Consider the following 9,920-nt stretch of genomic DNA (forward strand, 5'->3'; position numbering starts at 1 on the left):
CAGCAGTTTGATTTCGATGAAAGCAAAGACTCGGCGAGGACAGGCTCGAGTGCGGGTGAGGGAGCCAAGGGCCTTTTAGAGGGCTCAGACATCACTAGAGTGCCACTGGGAGACTTCTAAGGGGAGAACTGACATCGTTGGAATTACATTTTCGAAGATCCCTCTGGTAACTGTGTAAATGACACATTTGAAGTGGACAAGATTGAGAGCAGGCAGTCTACTCAGGAAGCTGTTGAAGGGGTCCAGGAAAGAGAAGATGAGGGCCTGAACTGGGGATAAAGGAAACACTGAAGAGGTAAGATCTGTGTAACTTAGAGACTGACTTGATGAGAGCAAAGAGAGAAGTTAATGGAGGTGCCTAGGTGTGTAGAGAAGACGATAAGCAATGTCAGGAGCAGAGATGAAGACTAAATGGACAGGAGTAGGGTTTAGGGCAGGGGTGGGCAAACTTTTTGACTCGAGGGCCACAATGGGTTCTTAAACTGGACCGGAGGGCCGGAACAAAAGCATGGATGGAGTGTTTGTGTGAACTAATATAAATGCAAAGTAAACATCATTACATAAAAGGGTATGGTCTTTTTTTTTTTTTAGTTTTATTCATTTCAAATGGGCCGGATCCGGCCCGAGGGCCGTAGTTTGCCCATGGCTGGTTTAGGGGAAGGAAAAAAAGATAAGGGGTCTAACTTTGGACATAATGGTTTTGAGGAGCCAGAGCAATCAGTGATGGAGAATTAGTCATCAATGTGTTTCTGGCCTTTATAGAGGGGACTACAAGTTGGCACAGACAGTGAGGCTCTAATAGGGGTCCTCAAACTACGGCCCACGGGCCACATGCGGCCCGCCGAAAACATTTATCCGGCCCGCCGGGTGTTTTTGCCGCCGCTGCCTGTCCTGCTTAGCAGCTGACTCGTCCCGGGCCCGCAGTGCGCATGTGTGGAATGTCTGAGGGACAGCGAACTGGCCCCCTGTTTAAAAAGTTTGAGGACTCTCCCCAGCTAATAGAGTCCATTAGCTGGGGAGAGGGCCCTGGGGAATAGTACGTTTCACATCAGACCAGGGTGAGGGGGTAAGGACACCCAAAGCAACAGAGGAGGAAGCACTGGAGTCATGAGAAGAAACATGGGCAAAACATGTTGTGGAGATAACAGAGAAGAGTTCCCCCGATGACAAATGCAGTTCCTATGGTTCTATATTTTTTTTTAAAAAAAAATTAGAAACCCAGTAGAAAGTAGGTAATGGACTTAAGGCGACTCACAAAAAAAGATATCCAGAAAAGTCAATGAACATAAAAAATGTGCTTTATTTAGTAATGAGGGAAATGTAAATACTACTATCCAACCACAAAATGAGTGACATTAGAAGGACTGACACTAACAAGTGTTGGCAAAGATCTGGTTTAGAGCAGATGTCAGTCAACCCTCCCTATAAAGGGCCAGATGGCAAATAATTTAGACTTTGCAGACTGTCCGGTCTCTGTTGTAACTACTCAACTCTGTTGCTGCAATGTGAAAACGTCCATTGACAATACACAAATGAATGAAATAGTGCTCCAATAAAACCATATTTACGAAAGTAGGTGAGGGCAGAATTTGGCCGATATGCCGCAGTGTGCCAACCCCAGGCTTAGAGCTTGGAGTCTGGAAAGATCACATAGGCTCCATTACTTGCACAGTCCTGAACAAGTGATTAATTTCTCTATGCCTCACTCTCCTCATCTGTAAGTGAAAATAATAATACCCCACCTCATAGACTCATTATGAGGATTCAATGAATTAGTAAATGTAAAGTGCTTAAAACAGTGCCTGGCGAAGTGAAGGGCCGAGTGTGTGACCTGCTTTACCGTCACCAGCATCATCATGGTCCATGGTGCTGAGAAAGGAACCCAGTCTTGTCTCATTTGGGCCCAAGATCAAAAGAGGCCGAAAGCTCTTGGCCCAGGCTATCCAGTTACATAAAGTAATAATAGTCCTTTTTTGCTTAAAACAGTTTGAGCTGTTTTTCTCTTATAACTGAAATTATTTCATCTGACAAAATTAGTGAAATCAGGATAGGGATGACAGTTACCTAACACACCATTTCTGCACCCGTCACAGACATCACCATTTGAACACGGGCGTTTCTCTCACCTAGCCTCTGCTATGGACTGAATTATGTCTCCTGCACCCAAATTTATACTAGTATGTTGAAGCCCTACCCGCCTGCAGGTGACGGCATCTGGAGATGGAGCACTTGGGAGGTTATTAGGGTTAACTGAGGTCAGGGTGTGGCATGGCCCTCGTGATGGGATTAGTGCCTTTATGAAAGAGGCATCGAAGAGCTTGCTCCTTCTATCTCCACCTACACACACCAAGAAAAGGCCACTGAGGACATGGTGAGAAGGTGGCCTCCTGCAAACCAAGGAGAGAGCTCTCACCAGGCACCAACCCTGCTGGCACCTTGATCTTGGACTTCCAGTCTCCAGAACTGTGAGAAATAAATTCCTGTTGTTTAAGCCACCCAGTCCACGGTATTTTGTGATGGGAATCCAGGTTGATGAAGACAGACATGTACCCACCCCACCCCACCCCCAAACGAAACAGGACCCAAGCAGCCTATCAATCAATCAAAGTCGCCTGTGAAATAAAACCTCTTTATGCCTGCTGGAGGTCATGGATTCTAGGAGCTGATCCCTGGTAATACTGACGAGCTTTGTGAATGTTCTCTAAGTGTATGTTTGTGATGGGGAAAGAAATTTGCCAAAAGACCTATACATTTTTAGATGTGCGGTCTCCATTTCTAACTTCTCATTTATGAGTCTTCATTCCTTTCAAATACATACACTTTAAACTGCCTGCACAAAATCCTTGAAATCCTCCCACATTCCTCTTTTCTTTACCAAGTACCTTTTCTCTCCGAAGGGTCAATAAATGCTGTTTGCATGAGTGAAGGCAGCAAAGGCTGCTAATGAACAAGTTTACCCCCTGGCCAGTTTGGCTCAGTGGTTGGAGCATTGGGCTACAGACTGAAGGGTCCCTGGTTCAATTCTGGTCAAGGGCACGTACCTCCGTTGCTTAATCCCTGGCTCCAGGGCATGTGTGGGAGGCAACCAATCAATATGTCTCTCTCACATCGATATTTCTCTCTCTGTCTCTACACCTCCCTTCTACTCTCTTACAAATCAATGGAAAAAATATCCTTGCGTGAAGATTAACAAACAAAACAAACAAAAAAGAACAAGTTTCTCCTCTACCCCAGAAGTGATCAAATTAATAGACTTTAAACTATACAGTGTCACTGATGAATGTAAGGTCCCTAATCTACTGTGGGGAAAACAATGGCATAATTAACTTCATTTGTTTTACATTCATAGAGAGCCTTTGAATTCAGAATGCAAATGAGCCAAGAACCTGCATACTTTCCTTTTTCTTTAAAATTTAATTAGCTTATTGCTAGCAATATTCCGTTCTTCCCAAATTCTTAACAGACGGTGGGAATACTATTACTACCTCCTTGAAAAATTACTCTGATGCATTCCTTCTTCTCAAGTAAGTGAAGTTACCGTCCGTTGGTTAAGAAAGAACTCCCTGGTAATTCTACTATGAAGTGTCCGTCTCAGTGGTGCTTCAAACTCCACTGTGCATCAGATGACCTGGAGACTTGTTAAAACATAACGCTGGGCCCGTCCCCAGAGGTTCTGCTTCAGTAAGTCTGGGGTGGGGCCACCTACTAGGGTGCGTGCCCTGTTTTCACTCTTTGCTCCTACCTAGTGGCCACGGCTGCATAGACCATAGTGCAAGCCCCTTAAGCCAAGCCCGAGCCACACTTGGAGGCTCAGAGACCACAGGTCAGATTGGTCTGGTTTCTGGTAGACGGGGCAAACCTAAGAGCTGGGGCGGTGTTCTACTGTTGCCATGTGAACCACAGCCTACCTACTTACAAGCTGCGTTAGCAGTCCGTGGGGAAGTACGTACAAAAATTAAAAGCACTTAGGAGCCCTTAGAGTACTTTGTCAGAGTAATTCTATGACTCTGGATTCTCATACTAAAAAGTAGCCTTTATTTCACTTGGGTATAAGCACTGTTACTGTGTTTTAGCACAGACAGTTTGAGGAACACTGGATTTCAAAGGGGCAAAGTCGATCTGCAGAGAGAAACGGCAGAGGCAGATGACTGAGAAGGGGTCCTGGTTCCAGCCCACTCCTGAGACCCGGTGACATCTGTGCCCTTAGATTCCAAAACACATCCCTGGGTCCTTGTGGGTGATGCTTTTTGCTGAAGCTTGCTCAGGCGATTTTATGGGCCTTGAAACTAGAATCCTAGTGAATATGTCCATACCGGTCTCTGAGGGGGAAGAAACCCCTACTAGTCTTCATCCTCATTCCCTAGTAAGTTCTAACCCGAGACTCCATCAGCCAATCCACAGAAACAATCACCTTTTCCTTCTCATCCTTAACTAGACCCTTAAAATAAAAGGGCTCTTTCTGTAGGAATCATGGAGAACACAGAGAAGGGTAATGGCTGAAACAGATGAGAGTGAGTTGATAAATATTATATATGGAGAGCCTCCTGTGCGCTCTCACTGCATGCACACTGTGAGCTGATGCCCATAGGCTTGCTGCATGTAACTCACTTCATAGTGGGAGAGACACAACAGACAACAAATAAATCAATAAACCAGATCATTTCAGAGAGTGATACATGCAGGGAAAAATATATATATATATATACAAGGAAAACACTCAAACTATCAGCTGAGACAAGAAGGAAAGGAGGCAGAGATGAAAGACTGAGAATTATATTAATGTCATTTATTAAAGCCTAACCCTGTGCCAGGCCTGCTAAATATTTTAAGTGCCCTCGGAATAGCCCTAGAAGAGCTGTTGCTGCCCCATTTTATAGATGGGGGATAGAAGTTCAGGGAGGTTCCCTAACTTGCCCAAGACAGAGTTGGGAAGACAGAAAGGCAGGCATGAATCTCAATATATATTACTCCCAAACCCATACCTTAACTGCCCATGGAAAACAGCAGAACACAAAGGTGGCTTCAATGAATATCTTCTTGGTCACCCAGAACACTCAGGCCCGGCCATTCTGCTTCTTAGCACAAAGGGCCTGGAAATGCCTTCAAATACATGTTTCCTTCTCTACATCCAAAGCAAAGGCCTCCTGCTCAGTGAGGCCGGCCTGTGTTGGTTAGTAGAAAGCAGCAGTAGCCAAGTGCTTCAGGCCACATAAAAGCTATTTTTGCAGGAAGCATCTCACAAAATGGAACAAGAAAGAGGGCTGGAGAATATGATGTTATTTCCCCAAGCAGAGGCAGGGAACGGCTGTAAAATGTCTCATAAAATTCCGACAAATGTACAAATGGCACGGACTTCAGTAGAACAGCGATGGAGTGAGTTGTTGTACATCAGGGTGGGGTTCCCAACCGCCAGAAGAGCCTGGGGCTCCGATCTTTGTTTACAGGTGCTCACCAATCCATCATACCCCCGTGAAGCTGTGTCCTCCCTCCCTCTGCAGCGCATGCAGCCCTCTCCCTCCCTCCCACTCTCTGGATAGGTTAGTGCACCTGTTTTCCAATAACACTTTCAGGTGACTGAAGTCATCCATCTTTCTGGGCCGTATGGGTAGGCAGATTCTGAATTTAGGCCTCCATACCCAGCTCCAGGCAGGTTGCCTGACATCCCAGCCGTGAACAAAGATAAACGCAAGAACACTAGGTGCCTTGAGGTGAGGAACAGACTTATAGAATGGTGACTCCAGTGGAATAAAAAATAAAATAAAATATCCATTCCAACCCCACTATTCTAGAGTTCACAGAAATCTAAGATAATTTTTGTTGGCTTTACTTGTATGCTGCCTATGAAATAAAAGTACACTAGAGTAATTAATATCTTTAATTACTTTAGTAAAAGTAGCTCTCTTGTATGCATGCATATTAGCATAACCAATGGACACAGACACTGGGGCGGTGGGGGCTTGCCCAGGGTGGGAATGGCTGTGGGGGAGAGGGGGTCAATTGGGGAGAAAGGAGACATGTAAAACTTTAGACAATAAAAAAAAAGTATCTCTCTGCAAACCCACCATGTGCTATCCTAAGCGTTATAGTTGACCAGATATCAGTAATAACAATATTACCTGCTCAATAAGCATCAGTTATGTGTCAGATCCCATCAGAATAACTATCACCACCCTTTATGGTATTGATAGTATTATCATCAGATGATGGGATATTGAAAGTTCATAACAGAATAGGCCTAAGGCCCACCCCAGCCACCACCTAAGGGAGCAACTCCTGGCAACTCCCCTCAAAGGTCACTTCTGTCCTCAAACAACCTGGCTCAGGTGAGGTCCACCTTCAGCACCACCTTTGCACCAGACTGGTTTCAGGCCCTGGGGCTGGAGATATCACTGACACCTCATCCTCTGAGCCTTCCTGTTCTCTCTGTAAAAGTATGTCAAACTCGCAGCCCGTGGGCCGCATGCCGCATTTATTTGGCCCATGTTAGCCTTTGAGTTTGACATGCTTGCTCTACAAGCATCCCTTTCCCTGGCATGCATGGGCCTTTCATAGCCCCACAGTTCAAAGAAAAACCTGAAAGTATCCCAGCTCTTACAGGAAACAAATTCCAGGTGTTATCTCATAGGATATATAGGGTCTCTGGTCAAGGTAGGAGTTGATATCTCAGAAAAGGATTCTTGTTCATTCTCATTACTTTCCCACCAAGAGAGGCCTTGCCACAGGGGAAAGTTTTTTCTTTTTTAGATTTCAAGTTTGAACTCTTAAGCATTCTGGTAATGAATGGACTTCTTGTGTCTTTATTTCTTAGTGTCCTTTCTCAGTCTTAACATGGTGGGGAAAGAATTCAGATGCAGAAACACACATGCAGAGATATATACATATAGACATAGATACATAGACACATGGATGGATATATGTACACAAAGATACATACATACACAGGTAAATATACACATGGATACATATACATGGACATACATCCATATCTACACATAATCTGCGCTTAGGAAGCCTGCTTAGGTTAAAATATAGATAAATAAGTTTTGTCTTTGGAATTAAAAAGATAGGGAGAATCTCCCAAATGTGGGAAATACGGTATTTTCCATAAGTCTTATGTGAATATGAATAAGTTTCTCAAACTAGGTATTGAGGAATATTCCTGAGGCTCCTTTTAATTCTCAAGGACCATGAGACCCAGTCGAGGACAAGCGCACGTTATAATTTTAGAAAATTTCTCAGCTTGCTTTTATAAACGGGATCCACTGAACCTGTTTGTTTAATAGTAATGTAATAAAAGCTTTCTTAGCTGTGAAAAGACCAACCTGTACAAATACAGGATATTGAGGTTACTGTTGCAATAATTATTCTGTTCCATAAACTTTATTGAGCATTTGTGGAATCCCTGTAACACCCATTTCCCCAAGTGGCCACGAGCACTCAAACCACATGCTTCTAACTACAGTTTTGCCACTTGATAACCCATGATCTTGAACTTCTCAATTAGCTTTCAGGTGATTAGATCGCTTACACAAGAATCAACCAAGGAGTGCATAAATGTCAGGTGGAACAACATGTTTCTCTCCCCCCCCCCCTCCACCCCCCACTCCATCCCTTTCTCTCTAAAATCAATAAATAACAATTTTTTATTTTTTTAAATATTTTTATTGATTTCAGAGAGGAAGGGAGAGGGAGAGCGAGATAGAAACATCAATGATGAGAAGAATCATTGATCAACTGCCTCCTGCACACCCCCTACTGGGGATCAAGCCCGCAACCCAGGCATATGCCCCTGACCAGAATCGAACCCAGGACCCTTCAGTCCACAGGCTGACCCCTCTAACCACTGAGCAAAACCGGCTAGGGCAACAATTTTTTAAATAAGGAGAATATGCTAGAGATTCATCTGATACAATTCCAAAATATTAAGAACCGTAGTCATGAGGGCAGAATTGACAGATATTATCTGAATCCTTATTCATGGCAGACACTATGTGTACAGCTCTTCATTTTTTAAAAAATATATTTTATTGATTTTTTACAGAGAGGAAGGGAGAGGGATAGAGAATTAGAAATATCGATGAGAGAGAAACATCGATCAGCTGCCTCCTGCACTCCCCCTACTGGGGATGTGCCTGCAACCAAGGTACATGCCCTTGACCAGAATCGAACCTGGGACCCTTCAGTCCGCAGGCCGACGCCCTATCCACTGAGCCAAACCGGTTAGGGCAGCTCTTCATTTTTTATCTCATGTGCTCCTCACACCGTGCCACAGATGCTCTGCTAACCCTGCTTTCCAGATTGAAAAAGCGAGGCCAACAAAGAGTGCAGGTAGGTGGCAGAGCAGAGTTGGACCTTGCTCTCACTGTCCCCTGGCAATGTGGCATGGAGCCCTTAACAACCGTGTTACTGGACGGCATTTCTAAGTGACAAAACTCAAACACATAATTTGGAGTGTGGGGGTGCGGGGGGGGGAGATGGTGGAAGGAAATCATTTGTAGGCTTATGAATTCTAACATGTGCCCCCTCCCAAGAGTTGCAATCAACTTTTGTATTTACAACAGTTGAAGTCATTAAAATGATAGGCTCGGTGCTCATCATCCCAAGGGATCGCCAAACAACAGAACGCAAACTTCCTTTATTCCCCGGCCGGATCAGAGCTGACTCTGCTTTAGGAAATTGCTGCCAATGAGCTCCAGGTCGTCTATGAACCACCTAAAGTCACATGGATTTTTCTGGGATGAAAGTCCACAGCGGGGACCGTTTCTCAAAGGGCTCCAGGACCAGCATGCCAGACACAGCCTGGGAAGTGCCGGTCTCAGGTTCCCCTGCCGTGGACCTCTTTTCCTGGGCGTCTCTCCATCAGTCCCTGCCCTTCACAGCCATAGTTCTGCAGAACTCATTCCCAAAGTCAATTCATCCCCGCGTCCAGCTGCTCCTGTGGGCCCCGCAGCCGGCATGAGACGCTGCGAGTGTGTGCTTCGCCGCTTCTGGTAATGAGCTGTGCTTTTAAGCAGCCTGATGCAGCCAGGCCTCTCGTTCCCAAGCCGAACCCATTAGCATATACGACCCCATTTACTGATAAATGCATGTGATTTGTTTCCAGCGCGTCACTGTCTTTTGGCTGCTGCTTGTCTTGGGGCGCGTGTGATGAAGTTTTATGCAGTTGTGCTTTTGTTCTCTTAACTGGAGCCTTAAATTCTAAGGAAGAAAATTAGTGTTTGATTTAAAATCACTCATGGGTTGCCCTGACTGGTGTGGCTCAGTGGGTTGAGCATTGCCCCATGCACCGAAAGGTCTCCAGTTTGGTACCTGGTCAGGGCACACACCCAGGTTGTGGGTTTGATCCCCAGTTGGGTAGTTCCTCCTATAAAATATGGATAATATGGGTAACAACAGCACCCCAGAGGTTGGGCACTGCCTGGAGGCGACTGATTAACGTTTCTCTCTCTCTCCCTCTCCCTTCATCTCTATCTAAAATCAATAAAAACAGCCTGACCACTGTAGCTCAGTAGTTGAGCATCGACCTATGAACCAGGATGTCGTGGTTCAATTCCTGGGCAGGACAAATGCCCAGGTTTCAGGCTCTGTCCCCAGTGGGGTGCATGCAGGAGGCAGCCAATCCATGATTCTCTCTCATTGTTGATATTTCTCTCTCTCTCTCTCCCTATCCTTTCTTCTCTAAAATCAACAAAAATATATTTTTTAAAAATAAATAAAATAAAAATGTATTTTTAAAAATAATAAACTAAAATCACTCCTGGGTTTTCAATCCTTTGGTGCATCAAAGCGGGGAAAGAGGGGGGAATCTAATAGAGGAACCCGGGTAAAGACAACCAAGGCAGTTCTTATCTTGTCAGATGTAGGAAAGACCTAGTCACATTTTTTCCGAAGAGTAGGCCATTCCGTTGTCTTTCTCAGGT

Source organism: Myotis brandtii, unplaced genomic scaffold (assembly GCF_000412655.1).
Source record: "Myotis brandtii unplaced genomic scaffold, ASM41265v1 scaffold95, whole genome shotgun sequence".
In the NCBI taxonomy this organism is placed as follows: domain Eukaryota; kingdom Metazoa; phylum Chordata; class Mammalia; order Chiroptera; family Vespertilionidae; genus Myotis; species Myotis brandtii.